Source organism: Nicotiana tabacum, chromosome 20 (genome assembly GCF_000715075.1).
Source record: "Nicotiana tabacum cultivar K326 chromosome 20, ASM71507v2, whole genome shotgun sequence".
NCBI classification, from domain to species: Eukaryota; Viridiplantae; Streptophyta; class Magnoliopsida; order Solanales; family Solanaceae; genus Nicotiana; species Nicotiana tabacum.
This window is the reverse complement of record NC_134099.1, coordinates 154,158,336-154,176,764: the sequence shown is the minus strand read 5'-3', so window position 1 is coordinate 154,176,764 and position 18,429 is coordinate 154,158,336.

The window sequence follows — 18,429 nt, the reverse complement described above, 5'->3', positions numbered from 1 at the left end:
TGAGAAAAACTTGGCTATAAACTTGTCAGCCAACTCATCTCACGTGGTGATAGAATGGTTTGGGGAGTCTTTCGAGCCAGTCCAAAGCTTTCTCTCTAAGTGAAAAAGGGAACAATCTCAGTCTCAATGCATCCTCCGACACATTTGTCTGTTTGCTTCCCCAGCAAGTATCCACAAAGCCCTTTAGATGTTTATATGCATTATGATGGAGAGCGCCTGTGAAGTACTTTCTTTGCTCTAATAAAGTCAACATGATATTTGTAATCTGGAAATTGCCCACGCGGATCCGGGGTGGGACAATTGCACTTGTGTAACCTTTATTCGGAAGCACCCGAGGAGCTGCTCACGGAGGAGCTGGGGGAGGGTCTGGAATTTTTGTATTGGCCTGGTGGCCTCTTCTTTGAGCTTGAGGTACTAGAGGCAACTCATCTTCATCATTATCATCTATCTCCTCCCCCGGGAGAACATTTCCGAGAGGATCATTATTTGCCATTTTGTACTTGAATCGATTAACTCACACAAGTTAGTAAAATAGAAGGAAATAAAAACAAGACACATAACTAGTCAAATAGATAGCCAAAACCATTTAACTCCCCGGCAACAGTGCCAAAAAGTGATCAGCTCCAACCCTGCATCACTATATAATGGCGAGGAGTGGTCGATGCAGCTTTTACCCGAAAGGTCGGGATCGATATCCACAAGGAGTTAATATTGGTTGGGAATTGGGTTTCTATCTAATCTAGCTATGTGTGTTGCTTTTAATTGCACTTCTATTCATGCTTGGATTTGCTTCTATTCTACATTTCATGCTTGGATTGGCTCAAGTCGGGTATTACTATCTCTAGGTTTAACCCTTTAATTGGGGTTATCAATCTCTTGAATACACCCCAATTCCTTATTAGCCTAATTTTTCTAAACTTAGTCTCTCTTTCTCAAGAAGAGTCTAAGTCATAAAGGCACGAATTAGTGATTGCAACCACCAATTCTACAATTAAAGCAAGAATCGAGCTAAATATCACTAACCCATAAACAATTAAGCCATAAAATTCAAGACCCATTAAATACCCACACTAGGGTTGGGTTTCAACCTTAGCTAATGGGTTTAGCTACTCATAATCAAGGTAGAAATCAAAGATGGAGATGAAAAATAAACCATAAAAGGTGATTACAAGAACAAAATCTAAGAATATAAGCTAAAGCTAATCTAAATGGTAAAATACGGTTGTTCACGAGCTCACTGATACAAAAGATACCCTAAAAATGTGAAAAATATCTATTTATACACAACTAAAATTACTGGACAAATATATCCCTACGGAGGTTCCGCTGTCAGCGAAATATTGGACGCCTCAGTGCATGAACTTTCGCGGCCGCGCAAAAACAAACGCGAACCGCATTTTTTCAATTTTGTGCTTGGTTTGGACTTGGTTTTACAGACATCGTAAAAGTCATTACCTCCGCGTTAGCATCAACCGCGGCCACATAATTTGGACGCGAACCATGCTCCTCAGTTAAGCTCAACTTGCAGAGTCTCTGAACTTCAATCAATGCTCTCAGCGAAAATACCACCGCGGCCGCGTAAGGTATTTCGCGTCTGCGCTTTATCATTGCGGTCAGCGATCTCTGTTGTATCCAAAACATCTTCTATGAATCTCACTTCGCGGATCATGTAATTGTGGTCGCTTCAGCAGTGGACCTTACGCGGTTGCCTTATATTGACCAAACCCTGCAGACAAGCACATTAAGTCAGTTTTCGGGAATATTTTTATACATTTTTTATCCAAAATCTAAGCAAAAGAGAGCATAAGATAGGCTAAAATCCATAGTTATCACCATGGCCAGTCGAGGTCGACTTGATGCACCTGCCGAGGCTCTTCTTGAACATTGGATCGTGTCAAACAAAAGCCCAGTAAATTAATCTTTCCATCTTTTTTTTTTGTTTTAGTTTCAGAATAGAGTTAGACCGAAAGGGATTCAAAGAAAAATAAATAATGGAATGGACAATGAATTTAGACAAGAGGTATCCCTTTTGGGCAAAGGAAAGAAGGATTTATCTGGAGTACATGCGAACTTCAATGAACATCACATGCCTTTTGGACTGGATTCCTGATCTGTGTAAACCGTCTCACTCTCAAAAATTCATCACAACTTTTGCCTCAAAATTCGAGGAAATTTACTAGGACTCTATCGATGCCGATGGTTGTGAGGATCCTCTTTTCCATTAAGGGCGCCCTTTGCGGGTTTTTGCCAACTGACCTCTCTCATTTCTCTTCTCACCATCGCCTTATAGTAATCTTGCGAGTTTTCACTAACAAGACTCTCTCATTTTTTATTTCCCTGCTTACCATCGCCTTACGGTGCCCGTGAGGGTTTTCACTAATAAGACTCTCTCATTTTATTTCTCTTATTTGGTTGCATCAGACCCAAGTAATTGTATCTTCTCATTTTGAACCTCTTTGCCGATTGATCGGCAGGACTTGAATAGGATTTTGGGGTAAAAAACATTTGGATGGAACTACGTCTTTGGAACCTTTCAGGCTAGACCATCGCCGAACCATTATAATATCTGCCCCAGTTTAAACTTTTGGGGGCATTTGAATTTTTGTTTTGGTGTGACTGAACCCCAGAGAGAGGATGCCTACGTATCTTTTCGGAATCAAATCGAACGTAGTTCAGGAACTTTGTTTTTTATTTTCTTTTGTTTTTCTATTTTGGTTTGTTTTCTCTTTCTTTTTCCTTTTTTTTCATTTCATTTTCTTTGTCTTTTCTTCTCCACTTTTATTTGTATCTTTCTTTTTCATTTTTTTTTCATTTTTCATTTTATTTTTAATTTTTTTTAATAAAACTTTCAGGATCCAAAGAGGATAATCAAAGAAGAGTAACTGGCTCAAATGGTTTACAAAAGGATTAATGGTGTTTGGGTAGCGAGAATGAAAGCCTTCGTCATCCCAACCGGAGAATATTAATACTATATGAAGGATCAAACATAGTACCTTTTGGCTGAATTTACATTAACAGTTGTTACAGGGACATTTCCCTCGATGTTTCCCAGGTACAACACTCTTTTTGGCAGTACTCTCGTTACCATTCATGGATCTTTCCATTTTGGAGCCAATTTTCCGTTAGTTGTTCCGATTCTTTGTTTTATTTCCTTAAACCTATTTTTATTGCATTCTGATTCTTGATTCATTATTTCGAGGTCTGACAGCTTGTTAGGATCTGGGCATGAAGTCCGCAAGCATGTCATATTATTGAAATCTGCATTTAACAGAACTAAAAAGAAAATAAGAAAAGTGACAATAATAAAAGAGACATTCCTGGGCAATGAAATATTAATTTCATTTGATTTTATTTTTTGATTTTTTTTGAATTTTAAAAATAGTAGGGTTTACATCGGAAAGTAAGACAATAAAGTAAAATATCCAGATCACAGCCTGAGATAATCCAGACGCAGAATGGATAGCAAGACTGGTTACCGAGACTCCCGTCTGATAGCGAACTTTCAGGCGTGAGTTTTTTTGGCTTTTCTTCTATCTTGGCGATGGCTGTGATAGCCTTCAGTGCCGGATCAAATTCCTTATTTTCACAAATCTTTCCGACTATTGGACCAGCGTTGTGAGCAGGCAACGGATTGTTCGTCACATCAAGAGCCTCTTCGTCCCGACGAACGATTCTTTCAGCTTCAATCAAGTCTTCAAATGCCCTTTTAAGGGTCCAACAGTCCTCCATACTGTGTCCCACTGCTCCAGAATAGTATTCACATATAGCATCAGTGTGGTGAAAGGGATAATAGTGTGGTGAGACCGAGGCCATAGGAACCTTGCCTTTGGATCTTGTGAAGTAAGGATGGAAAGCCAGATTACCAATAAAACCAACCACCTGAACAAAACCTGGCTAATTTGCACACCCAACAACCTTGTTAGTTTTAAGATGCTTAACAGATATGAAATCGCACGTTGGGATGCAATTCACCTAAACAGTTAAACGTTTCTACCATATGTTTGATTGGTTGCATGTTTCATACCAGCCTTAACTAACCCTTTTCACTTTGTAACCTTTTTTCCCTTCATTTCTGCCTCATTTTAATCACTCTTGATTTTCTCATTTTGTCTCTGTCGCTCTTTATTTTGGCACTCTCTTTTTGTTTTTGTCACTCTTTTATTTTATTTTATTTTTCGCTCTTTTTTTTGTCACTCTTTTCTTTTCTTTTTCACTCAAAATTTTCTCTTTTTTTCCAATTTATTTTTTACTTAATTTATTTTATGGCTATGATCGAATCTGATGGAGATTGCCTACGTATCATGACGTCGTATGAATCAGATCTTGCATAATTCAGGAATACTAAGAACAAGGTAAATGAATTAACTAACCCTCTTTTTTTAATTTATTCAACATTTTTAAATAGGTAAATCATACCTCAAAAGCTTCTAACAAGGAAAATATTTTGAATTTTGGATTTTCATTTGTATTTTTTTATTTTTTGAAAGAAAGACTTCTAAAAATTCCTTTTCTTTTTATTTGAACTTTGGGAATTTCAAAAGTAAAAAGAAAATATTTTTGTTTGAATTTTTATTTGTTTTCTCTTTTTCTAAATAAGAAAGAAAATATTTTGGATGTTGGATGTTGCCTCTTAATTTTCGAAAGAGGGACTTTTAAGAAAATATTTTCAATTTCTCTTCTTCTTTTTTAATTTACAAAAGTACTTCTAAAGAAAAACGAAAATATTTTTTGACTTCAATTTTTTTTCGAAATTTTTATGACATTTACGAAAGAAAGACTTTTGAAGAAGGGAAAGAATATATTTTTTTTGGATTATTTCTTTTATGATTTTTGGATTTTTGGAAAAATACTTCAAAATAAAGGAAACTCGCATTTTGGATTTTGATTTTTGATTGATTTTTATTTTTATTTCTTTTTTCCGTGTGAAAGAATTCAGAAAAAAGGAAACTATTTTTTTGAGTTTAAAAATATATTTTTTTAATTTTCTAAAAGAAATGCTTCTAAAGAAGGAATTGAAGGAAAATATTTTTTTTGGATTTTAATAAATTTTGTTTTTGGATTTTCTAAGGAACGAATTCTAAGAAGGATTAAGGAAAGGGAAAATATTTTTGATTTTTTAAAAAATTGGGGCCGGAAACGATGAGGTTTGCCTACGTATTTCACATCCTGTGAGAATTAGACCCGCGTAGTTCGGTCAGTTTTGACATAACCGGAAAAACATGATATTGATTCAACTTGAAATGACTCTTTTTTTTCAATGTTCATCATTTTTCTTTTTTTGAAATTTTTTGGCACAGTTTCAGGACATTTTCCAAATACTAGGGTTTACAGAATCGGGCTTGGTTCTTTTCTTGATTTTCTTTCCCTAGCCGATCAACATACAAGCCGAAGCAAATAAATGCACAAATAGCACGTAAGATGCATCGGGATGGTCTTTCATTTCTGGTACACATGTCCTAGATGGTCCCAACCCTTGTGTTGAGTCCCCAAAGTCAAATGCACGTGATGCAAACAAACGTTCCTACTAGAGATTCGACATGAGGCTATGTTATTCTAGGTTTAAATCTGGGGTGTGTTCTAGACATGGCTTACCCAAGCAGACAGCTTGAGCCGAGGTGGAGGCAACGTACTGGGAGCACAAAAGTCTACCCGGCCTAGTTACTGACCTAACCTCGTTCTATTTGGTATGACCTCTAATAGAAAAATGGGTCACGCGTACGTGTGCACCATATTTTTAGAAGACTTAGAAGGGAGGCATAAGAAGATAGTTTAGTACAGTTCAAATAATATCAAAGCGGTAAATGAGCGGCAATTAGCACATTAGGCTCACAAACACAATAATTTCAATATACAATAAAGCCAAGTACAAATTAAATTACAAGCTCAAATTATGAACCCTAAACAAGAGATTCTGGGTTCTTGTCCCCAGCAGAGTTGCCAGAGCTGTCACAACTCCGTTTTCCCGAGGGGGATAGAGAGTTTTTCTAATTAAAGTGACATTATTCGAAATAGGATTATTTTATTCATTTTCAGAGTCGCCACTTAGAATATTTTTGGTGTCCCAAGTCACCGATTTATTTTAGATCCCAAATCGAGGAAATTTGACTCCGTTTAAAGTCTGCGAAACCAGAAGACCGGGTATAGAATTTTGTTAACCCAGAAAAAGGTGTTAGGCATTCCCTGGTTCCGTGGTTTTAGCACAATCGCTCAACTATTAATAATTGGCCTAATTATCTGATTAATTACATATTCAAACCTATTGTGCATTTTTACTTTCTAACGACTTTTAATATTTGTAGAATTTATTTGAACAAGTCACGATGTCGTGCAATCATTTGTTTTTGTACACATTGCGAATCATGTCACGGGAACCGTATCCATGATCTACAACATATTTATTTTATTATTATTTAAATTTGTGGTCGAGTCACGTGAAACGCACACTCGAATTGGGACTTACGTATCGTGACCATGCTACGGGAACTGTAGCCATGGCCACGATGATTTATTAATTGCGCCTTAAGCAAACTACGATATTTAACCAATTGTTTCCTAAATTAATTTTGGATTGCGTGAAGGTATCACGTTATAGAAATGGGATTGTTAGATCCCAATCTTGCTGGGTCGTTGTTCTTTCATTTTTCATAAACATAATAACACCTTTCAAGAAATAGGTTAGTTCCCAACTTGAGAACCCAAGACTAAAATATTGTACATGGCCTTGACAAACATCAGTAATGGAGAAAAATGTTAAAGGATTAAATATATTTATCCAATTAAGAGATTAATAGTAATTTAATAACACCAAAGATGTACTTTAAGGTCACGAATCACTAAACAAGTCAAACATGAGCATATTTAAATCTAATGAGTAATTTATCTTAACAAAATCACATAAGTGGAGACTGAACAACAGAACCAATCTTCATTCAAGATTTCAACATTTTTTGATAATTCAAATAAGGCATAATACAAAGAAGTCGGAAACTAACCTAATCAGACAATAAAAAAAATGATTAGAACAAGCCAAGTGAAAGCCGTAAATTGCTGCTACAGTTAGAGCTTGGTCCATTCCTCAAGATGATTAAATTGTTGCCTTTAATGTTATCATTCCAAAAGTTGAAAAATGAATGTTCTCTCTTACATTCAGAACCGAGCAAAAACCAACGACCTGACATTCGAACTACAACTAGAGCCAGTGACCGAAACTCGGACAACAACTCACTTTGACATACCTTTTCGACTCAACTCCCAAACTCGCCGGATTCCATGGTTTTAAAATCAGAAGAAGAAGAAGAAGCTAAAATTTGAAATGAAAATCAAAAGGATTTGAATTCAAAATCGAAATTTGACCGTCCTTTTTCCTTCAATAATTTTGCAGTTCTACTTTTCGTTCCTCTTTTTGCAGCTGTTGTTCGTTCCCTTTTCTTGGGGTGGAGGCTGGAGGTTATTCTTTGTATTTGTGAGTATATATTTTTGGATCAAAGATAGGTTAGTCAAGTTTTGGATATGAATGAGAATTTTTGGTTGATTCTCCTTTTTTCCCAAAGAGATGATATCCTATCTCTTAGGGGTACTGCCGTTTCTCTTAGCATTTTAGGAATTTTGGAGTTAGCTTTTTTGCTTTCTTTTTTCCTTTCTTGTTTGTCCCCTCTGTTTTTGTGAGTGTGTGTTTTGGTGTTGTCAATTGTGTGTGGATGAGGTATGGAGATTTTTGTTAGATGGAGTTCAAGGGTGAGAACGGCTGGCTCTTTTGAGAGAATGAGGGGTGAGTCCCTCTAGGGTTAAGGGGAATGAGAATTTTTTAATGAAGGGGGTATGGGCCAAATTTGAATTGGGTAGATGGGGCAGATGGATTTAACAAAAATGGGCTCCAGCTAGCCCAATTCGAGTGAATAAAATGGAGCCAATTTCTTCATTTTCTTTCATTATTGGACTTTTGCAAAATTAACCACTTTAGACTTCAAATTTTAATTTAAATCTTATTTTTTATGTGGCTAGCCTATTTATTTATTTTACCCAATGATAGACTAATATAACTAATTAATTAATTAACCTACGAATGCAGTTTTTGATTTTTAGTTATTTAAAAGATGTATTTAACAATGTAATTAAATCCTAAATGCAATTAAGATCTAAAATGCTTATGCAATGCAACATTGAACATTTTTTGGTGTTTTTATATGATTTTAAGATATTAAATATGCAACTAAATGCAAAACCAAATAAAGAAAAACTCCAAAATTCATAAAGCCATTAAAATTATTTTGGGTTTATTTTTAGGAGTAATTTCCATGTGGGGCAAAAATAGGTGCTCCCACCAGATGCAACAATCCCAGACTGAAATCGGCTACAAAGTCGGCCAAAATATGTGACTTAATCATAATCCTAGGTTTTTATTCTGTGTCAAATTCACTCATTTCGATTGCCCATTTGGCTAACCTACCCGGGATTTCGGGCTTATAACGGGTATTCCGTAGGGGAAAGGTGGTCAGCACAACTATCGGGTGACATTGAAAGTAAGGCCTTAGCTTCTAAGTGGCGACTAGGAGATCTAAGGCTAGCTTCTCCAAATGCGGGTAGCGAGTTTTTGTTCCCGTTAAAATTTTACTAATGTAATAAATGGGATATTACGTACCTTCGTCCTCATGGACTAAAATGACGCTTACCGCTACTTCCGAGACTGCTAAGTAGATTAATAATTTTTCACCTTCCTCCGGTTTTGATAGTAGCTGAGGGCTTGACAAGTACCTTTTCAAATCCCTCAAAGCTTGTTGACATTCCGAGGTCTATTCGAAGTTCTTCTTCTTTTTGAGTAGCGCAAATAAACAGTGGCATTTCTTTTATGACCGGGAAATGAACTTGCTCAAAGCGGCCAATCTCTCTATGAGCCTTTGAACCTCTTTTACACTTGATAGGTGGCCCAGAATGTCTTCGATGGCTTTGATTTTATCTGGGTTTACCTCAATCCCCCTTTGTGACACCGAAAATCCTAGGAACTAGTCGGAGCTGACCCGAACGCGCACTTCTTGGGGTTAAGCTCCATGTTATGCTTTCAGAGGATATCAAAAATTTCTTCGAAGTGCTTAAGATGACCACTTGCATTCAAAAACTTAACAAGCAGATCATTTATATAACTTCCATGATTTTACCTATATGTTTTTCAAACATCTTGTTTACGAGTCGCTGATAAGTGACTCCGGCGTTCTTTAGCCCGAAGGACATCATAATATAGCAATATGTGCCGAAATTCGTTATGAACGAAGTTTTTTCCTGATCCTCTGTATTCATCTTAATTTGGTTGTACTCGGAATAAGCATCGAAGAAACTCATTAACTCGTGCCCGGCCATTGCATCAATCATTTCATCGATGTTTGGCAGTGGAAATGAGTCCTTTGGGCATGCCTTATTCAATTCCTTATGGTCTACGACTCTACGCACATGTTTATTATTCTTCTTAGGAACTACTACGTCGTTAGCTAGCCAGTCTAGATACTTTACCTCTCAGATCGAACCGATATCAAGTAGGCGAGTTACTCTTCTTTAACGAATTTATTTATGGCCTTAGCAATAGGACATTTCTTTTGTCTTATCGGAGGGATGCTGGGATTTAAAATTAGCTTATGCAGAACCACTTCTGTCAGGATACCTATACTGTCCGCATGCGACCACGCAAACAATCGGCATTAAATTTAAGAAATTCAATAAATCTAGACCTGAGCTCGGGGTACAGTACTGTCCCCAAGTGGAATCTCCTCTCCAAGAACTTTTTAAACAATGTGACTTGCTCAAGCTCTTCCGCCGTGGACTTCGATGCGTTCGTCTCTTCTGGTACCTGGAAATATCTTGGCACCTGATAAGATTCTGATGCCTCTTCCCCCTGGTTGACATCACTTGATCTAGGAGCAGGCGCTGGTTCCTGTAATTTCTATGTCACATGCTTCTTTCCTTTGCTACTAGAAACCGAAATCGCATTCATCTCCCTTGTTGTCGGTTGATCGCCTTTAATTTGATTAATCCCCTCAGGAGTTGGGAATTTCGGCAACTGATGATATGTCGATGATACAACTTTCATCTCGTGCAACCACACTCTTCCAGGATAATTTTGTAGCCAATATCACCATCCAGAACCTCGAAAAGGGTCGTCTTCATCACCTTATCGACATTTGTGGGCAACAAAATCTCTCATCGGGTTGTCACGCTTGCGAGGTTGAACCTGGCGAGGAGTTTTGTGGTCGAAATGATATTTTCGATAAGTTTGGCTTGTTCCAATACCCTCCATTATACAATATTGGTTGAACTCCCTGGGTCCACCAGAACATATTTTATTTTAAAATCTAATACAGTTAAAGAAATTACCGATGCGTCATTGTGCGGTAGCAACAATCCGTCTGCATCTTCCTCCGTGAAAGTGATGTCGTCTTCAGTGACTTCCCGGAGCCTCTTGTTGTGGGTTACTAATACCTTCATCTTTTTTGCGGTCGATAAGGTAACCTCGTTAATCTTGTTCCCCCCCCCCCCCCCGAAAATCATGTTGATTGTCTGGCACAGGGGGTTTTCTCCTACTTTTGAGGGCTCTGTGTTATCACGGTTGCGGCTCTAATTGTTTTTGGCCCGATCACTTAAGAATTTCCTGAGATGGTCATTTTTCGGTAGTGTCGCCACCTCTTCACGCAGATGCTGGCAATCCCCAGTCTGTTAGCCATTCGTCTCGTGGTATTCACACCACAAATTAGGGTCCCTTTAAGTGGGATCGGACCTCATAGACTTTGGGAACCGTGCTTCTTTAATGATCCTCATAGCCGATACCAACTCTATTACACTGATGTTTAAGTTGTATTCTGATAGTCTGGGGTATGAAGGATCTCGAGAACCTGATGTTTCCTTGTCTTGTAATGATTTGTTATTCCAGCCGCGATCAGTTTTTCTACCGGTAACGAACCTGTCTGCCGACCAGAAACCTCTGTCGCGTCATTTGGCCCGTTCATAGGGCAAAAATTGGTCCCTCGAAGATTGTCTATCTCTGTCAAAATCGTCTTTTGATTTCTCTTTATTCTTCTCCCGACCTTTAACCGACGTTGGAAAACCGGACTGATCATCCTTAATCCTTACCTTTGATTCGTACCGATTGTAAACATCCACCCAAGTCATGTCTTGGAACTCGAGCAAGCTCTCCTTCAATTTTCGGGAAACATCGGAACTTCTCGGATTTAAACACTTGGCGAATGCTTCAGTTGTCATTCATCCGGAACAAGCGGGAGCAACATCCTTTCCTTTCAGCCGCCCATTCATCCGGAACAGTTGGGAGCAACATCCTTTTCTTTTGGAACCGAGTTACAAATTCCCGCAGCAACTCAGACTTTCCTTGTGTAATTCGTGCACTTTTCTTGCCCCGGCATGGGCCTTAATGAAAGAATCCGCGAGCATCTCAAAGGAATCTATGGAATGCTCAAGCAACAACGAATACCACGTCAAGGCTCCCCTCGTGAGAGTCTCTCCGATTTCTTTAGCAAAATTGTTTCGATCTCATGGGAGCTAAATCGTTCCCCTTCACTGCCATTGTAAAGTTGATAATATGCTCCTGAAGGTTCGAAGTCCCATCATATTTTGTCACGTCGGGCATTTTAAAGCGCTTCGGGATTAATTTTGGTGTCGCGCTCGATTTGTATGGTAATTGAGTGTACTTCTTTGAGTCCAGTCCTTTCAGCAATGGTGGTGCACTAGGATTTAGTCCATGTGGGCGTTCACTTCCTCATAAACCGTATGAGTTCGCTTTTGAAGGGATCGCTCTCGTTGTTGTGATCAGATCCGCTCCCCCCGGTCGCATCGAAGCAGACCTCACCCCTCGGGGTGTTGTTGTCGACCCTCTGCGTTGTTTGATTTGTGGGAGCACCGAGAGGAATTGGACCTCGTACGTTCGCGTTATTGGAAGTGTCACACCTCCTTTTAACCTACACCCCGCAAAGGGGCGAAAGGGAGTTTTTCCAATTAAAGGACAATCGAAACGAGATTTTATTTAACGATTCAGAGTCGCCACTTAGGAGATTTATGGTGTCCCAAGTCACCGGTTGAATCCCGAATCGAGGAAAAAATTGACTCTGTATTACAGTCCGTGAACCAGAAATCCGGAGAAGGAATTCTGTTAACCCGGGAGAAGGTGTTAGGCATTCCCGAGTTCCGTGGTTCTAGCACGGTCGCTCAACAGTCATATTCGGCTTATTTATCTGATTTAAATACATGTTGAACCTATGTGCAAATTTTAACTTTTTATCGCTTTTATTATTATTATTATTATTTTTTAATGGGAATTGCAACGTCGTGAAAAAGCATTTCGAACCACGTCACATCAATGCACCCGTGGTTATTAACACATTTCAACTCTTTTGAGATTTGGATTTGGGTCACATAAATGTGCACCCGAGTTTAAGAAGGTAGTGTTATTAAAATACGCGCCTAAAGAGACTAACACATTATTATTTTGGGGAAGGCCGTAAAATTCACTAAACGACCCGTCCCGAATTCTAAATATTTTATTTTACCCATTTATTGAGGGCCCCGCAAAGTTGCATTTTTATTTGGCGAAGCTCATCTCATTTTTATTCAAGGATATCCTAAAGCGACTATGATTTTCTATTTATTTGTCTCTAAGAATAAAGAAAAATCCTAATCAATTAGCATTAAAAGTTCGGGCTTCAAGTTCAAGTCCAGGTCCAAACGAAAGGAAACAGCTTCTAGTTTGAACCCGCTACCTAACTTAAGATCCGCCGCCTGCCGTTGTAAATATTAACAAACCAGCTACCATTTCGATCCAGTTCAACTTTAGCTTTATTATATGAATTAGATTATTGGAATTAACTATGTGTAATACAAAGCCATTTTTTGAACTCTTTTTACGACTTGTTGAAAAATGCATCAATGCTTAAAAACTGACATCAAGCTAACATTAATCACTAACATTTGAGAACTAACATTATTTACATTGCTATTTAAAATGATGTTATTTACTCAAGTGAACTCGCAATTTTAGAATTAGACCTATTAAACCAACATGCTGACTTCCATAAACTATTTGAACCTGTTTTGTGACATAAACTATTTGAAACTATTTCACGACTACTGAAAAAGAATTAAATACAGTATATTTCATAACTAGTAATCACCCACTAAGATTAATTACAATTGATATTCACATGTTTGTAGAAATAGATTCAATCAGTCCAGTTTATGCATTCCAAAGTCATTCTAATACATACTATGAAATATCAAGTGAACTACTGCTTATACATTAAATTAAATGCAAAGCAACAACAACAACAACAACAACGACCCAGTATAATCCCATAAGTAGGGTCTGGGGAGGGTAATATGTACGCAAACCTTACCCCTATCCCGAAGGGTAGAGAGGCTGTTTCTAGGAGACCCTCGGCTCAAAAAAAGCAACATGAGACGATATATTAGTACCATAAAAATGCATAATAAAATAACAGCTTTATAAGAGATATGAAATATAGAATACGAAATACGAAATAGATGGCTGGTATAGTAAAAACTAGCAGGTAAAACCCTGCATCAATAGACAACCAATGACATTCTTAGTCTAACTCCTAACTGACTAGTCTCACTCTATTGTGCTGTAGAAATATTCACAACTTTCTCCTAACCTACAACCTTAATGCTCGACCTCCATAATTCCCTGTCAAGGGACATGTCCTCAGTAATCCTAAGTCGCGCCATGTCTTGTCTGATCACCTCTCCCCAATACTTCTTAGGTCGCCCTCTACCTCTCTATGTGCCCACTACAGCCAGTCGCTCGCACCTCCTCACCGGTGCATCAGTGCTCCTCCTCTGAATGTGCCCGAACCATCTGAGTCTTACTTCCCGCATCTTGTCCTCCATGGGGGCCACTCCCACCTTCTCTCGAATATCTTCACTCCTAATATTATCCATTTTTGTATGCCCGCACATCCACCTCAACATCCTCATCTCTGCTACTTTCATCTTCTGGATGAGTGAGTTCTTTACCGGCCAACATTCAGTTCCATATAACATGGCAGGCCTAACCACTGCTCTATAAAACTTACCTTTTAGTAACGGTGACACTTTCTTGTCACACAAGACTCCCGACGATAACCTCCACTTCATCCACCCCACCCCTATATGGTGTGTGACATCCTCGTCAATCTCCCCGATCCCCCGAATAACCGATCCAAGGTACTTGAAACTACCCCCTTGGAAATGACTTGAGAGTCAAGCCTCACTTCAACTCCCGCTTCCGTCAGCTCAACCCCAAATTTGCACTCGAGGTATTCCGTCTTCATCCTGCTCAACTTGAAACCTTTAGACTCAAGAGCATGTCTCCAAATCTCTAGCCTCTCGTTGACGCTGCCTCGTGTCTCATCAATTAGAATAATGTCATCAGCAAATAGCATGCACCATGGCACCTCCCCTTAAATATGATGAGTCAGTGCATCCATCACCAGGGCAAATAGGAATGGGCTAAGCGCAGACCCTTGGTGCAACCCCATAATAACTGGAAAGTGTTTAGAGTCGCCTCCTACTGTCCTTACCTGAGTCTTAGCTCCAGCATACATGTCTTTAATCACCCTAATATAGTCAACCGGGACCCCTTTATCCTCTAAGCATCTCCATAAGACCTCCCTAGGAACCCTATCGTATGCTTTCTCCAGATCAATAAACACCATGTGGAGATCCTTCTTCCTATCCCTGTACTGTTCCACCATCCTCCTAATAAGGTGTATAGCTTTTGTGGTAGATCGCCCCAGTATGAACCCGAACTGGTTGTCTGAAATAGACACCGTCCTTCACACTCTCATTTCTACCACTCTCTCCCAAACTTTCATGGTATGACTTAGTAATTTGATGCCCCTATAGATGTTACATCTCTGGACATCACCCTTGTTCTTATACAACAGAACCATTGTACTCCACCTCCACTCTTCAGGCATCCTATTAGACTTGAATATAACACTAAACAATCTAGTAAGTCATTCCAAGCCTGCTCTACCCACACACCTCCATAGTTCAACCGGACTTTCATCTGGCCCGGTAGCTCTGCCCCTTCTCATCTTATGCATTGCCTCCATGACTTTAGCGATCTCAATGTCCCTACAATTACTTAATTCATAGTGACTGTCAGCATTCCTCAATTCCCCAAGTATAATATCCTGATCCCCTTCTTCACTTAGAAGTTTATGAAAGTAGGTCTGTAACCTCCTCTTAATCTGGTCATCTCCCATCAAAACTTTGCCGTCATCATCTTTTATGCACCTCACTTGGTCCAGATCCCGAGTTGTCCTCTCTCTCACCTTAGCGAGTCGGAATAACTTCTTCTCCCCACCTTTGTTCCTTAGTTCCTCATACAGATGAGCAAAAGCTGTCGTCTTAGCCTCCGTCACTGCCATCTTCGCCTCCTTCCTAGCTACCTTATACCTTTCACTGTTCTCTCTCTTCTCCTCCTCGTCAGTGCTCCCTACTAACCACAGGTAAGCCGCGTTCTTTGCTTCCACTTTACCTTGGACAACTACATTCCACCACCAATCTCCTTTGTGGCCACCATTGTGGCCCGTAGATATCCCTAACACCTCTCTCGCCGCCTTTCTTATACAGTCCGCCGTCGTCGACCATATTGTGTTTGCGTCCCCACTACTTCTCCAAGCTCCCATTGCCAATAACCTTCCTTCCAACTCCTTAGCTTTATCCTTAGTTAAGGCACCCCACCTAATCCTGGGGCGTCCTTGTACTGACCTCTTCTTCCTCCTTATACTAATACAAATGTCCATCACCAAAAGCCTATGTTGCGTTGAGAGGGTCTCACCTGGGATAACCTTACAGTCCTCGCACAACCTTCTGTCGCATCTCCTGAGGAGGAGATAGTCAATCTGAGTCTTCGTCACCGAACTTTGGTAAGTAACCAAATGTTCATCCCGCTTCGTAAAACTCGAGTTCGCAATGACTAGATCGAAAGCCTTGGCAAAGTCCAACAACAAAATGCCCCCTCCGTTCCGCTCCCCGAAACCAAAGCCGCCATGCACCTTAGTGTACCCACCTGCAGATGACCCAATACGACCATTGAAATCTCCTCCTATGAATAACCTCTCAGAAGGCGGTATACTACGAACAATCTCATCCACCCCCTCCCAAAAGCGCCTCTTAATATCCTCATCCAAGCCTGCTTGCGGTGCGTACGCGCTAACTACATTTAAAGTACCCTCACCCACCACCAACTTAATAGTCATTAGTCTATCATTCACCCGCCTGACCTCTACCACGGACTCTCTAAGATGGCTATCTACCAGGATACCCACTCCATTCTTACCTCTCAGGACACCAGAGTACCAGAAACACGGGAAATTCAGAAATCCATTCCACCAACTCTTTACTTCCTTTCCATTAAATTTGAGAGCTTTAGAACGTGTACTTGGATAATGGAAATACAAGAAGATGAAGGAGCAGTCAACAACAGTAATAACACAGCAACACAGTGACAGAACAACCCAGTAACAAATTTAAAAAGGAACCAGCAGAATTCCAGCAACACCCAATGAAACAGTAGCAAATAACCAATAGCAAACTCAGGAAGAACCAATTGAAACCCCAGAAATACCAACCAGCAACACCAATGAAACAGCAACAGTACTAGTTCTGATATTCAGCAGTAAAAGAAAAGACCTCACTTTTCAGTTTCTTAGCTCTCAAACACTGAACCTTTTAGGATTAAAAAAACCAGCCTGTTTTTAACTCTCAAATTACTGAACTTTTAGATGTTAAAAATCCAGCCTAGACTCTCTGAAAAAAACTGAAAGAGAATTGATTTTTTCTTCTCCAAAAAAATCAGCCCCTTTTCTGTCTTGAATGACCCTATTTATAACCCAAAAACAGGCCTGTTATCTCTGCCTTCAAACTATCAGATTCTAACTGCCCATCCCCCTTTGAATCCCATTACTTAATGTCTTCTTGTTTGAAGTTATTTTGTTCCCCACACTTGCATGCCTTGTACCCTATTGTTTCAATCAAAACTATGGGTTATTATAATATTCCTGTTGACTCTCATACTATCATGTTATGTTCCCCATTGATATTAAACTAATGGTATCTATTACCCACTGAACAGACCCTTAAGTTAATCCACTTGCAGACCTGTTAAATCCCAAAATTACCCCCTGTGTATTACTGCCCTGCCCTAAGCTTCATTGATCTGTTATTAAAACTCTATAAGTTGTAACCTTAACAACTGACTTCTAATTGATCACTAAATTACTACAGCTATAATCTAATTCCCACTATCAAACTCACACAGTGATTCAAAGCGGAAGACCAAATCATTTCAAACATGGCATCAATCAAAGGGAATGAGTTGATCAGACCCATTGATTGAGCAGGGATTTAATAATGCAAGCCAAAATTGAAGCGGTATGAATCAAGGAGGGAGGTTCATGCGAACAACTATAAAGACCAGGAGGTCAAACCAAATACAGGGAATGAGCAAACACCACTCTAATTCAAATATATACAAGACGCAGGATGGTAAACATACTGGTATGAACCAAAGGTTGAACTATTATCATGCTAACATAACATTCAAGCCTAAAAGACTAATCGACGACGCTTATTCAATTGATTACACAGGCTATAACATTTAGCAGCTAACAACAAACAATTAGAATAAACAGACCAACAAGTGATTCGAGTGGTATTGACAAAAGCAGGATCTTACAAACTAACAGATTACATGGCTAATAAAGTATATTTGACCATGAATAGAAGCAGACTCGACCAAATAAGAAGGTCTGATTTGAGAAGAAGAAAAAGCAATGAACAAAACTGGATTATAACTAAACTAAACATAATTAACTGTAACAAAAAAAAGAACAAGAGAGAAAGGAGAAAAATACCTTAACAACACAAAAACTAGACGAACCCAGGTCGAACTCTTGACTCGAACTTTTTGAGGTCGAACGGACCTTAATCGAGTGTTCTCAACGGAGAACACTTCGACTAAGGTCGATTAGATGCCCAAATTCCTTTAATTTCGGACAAAACCCAGGTTTGGTCTTTATAGGGGTCTTGGTTCCATTTGGGGTTCGAATGGTTCTAGCAAGATTCGAACCAGGCCAAAGGTATTTTGGGCACGAGGGAGGTCAGGGGGTGCCGTGGTGTGAGTTTGGGACTGGTTAGGGTAGGTTTAGGTTCTGCTCGAATCTTCGATTGAAGATTCGAGAAGCTAGAGGTTGATTCGAGGCAAACGGTTAGCAGATCCGTAACGAGGGTGGTCAGATGGCTTAGGGGTGTTAATTTGGTGACCGACGGCGTTGTTGCCGCCGGGTTTCAGGCGGAGGTGTAACAATGGTGGCTAGGGTTTGGGTCCGGTTCGTCTCTGAGCTTGAGAGAGACGATGGGGTGAGGGGGGGT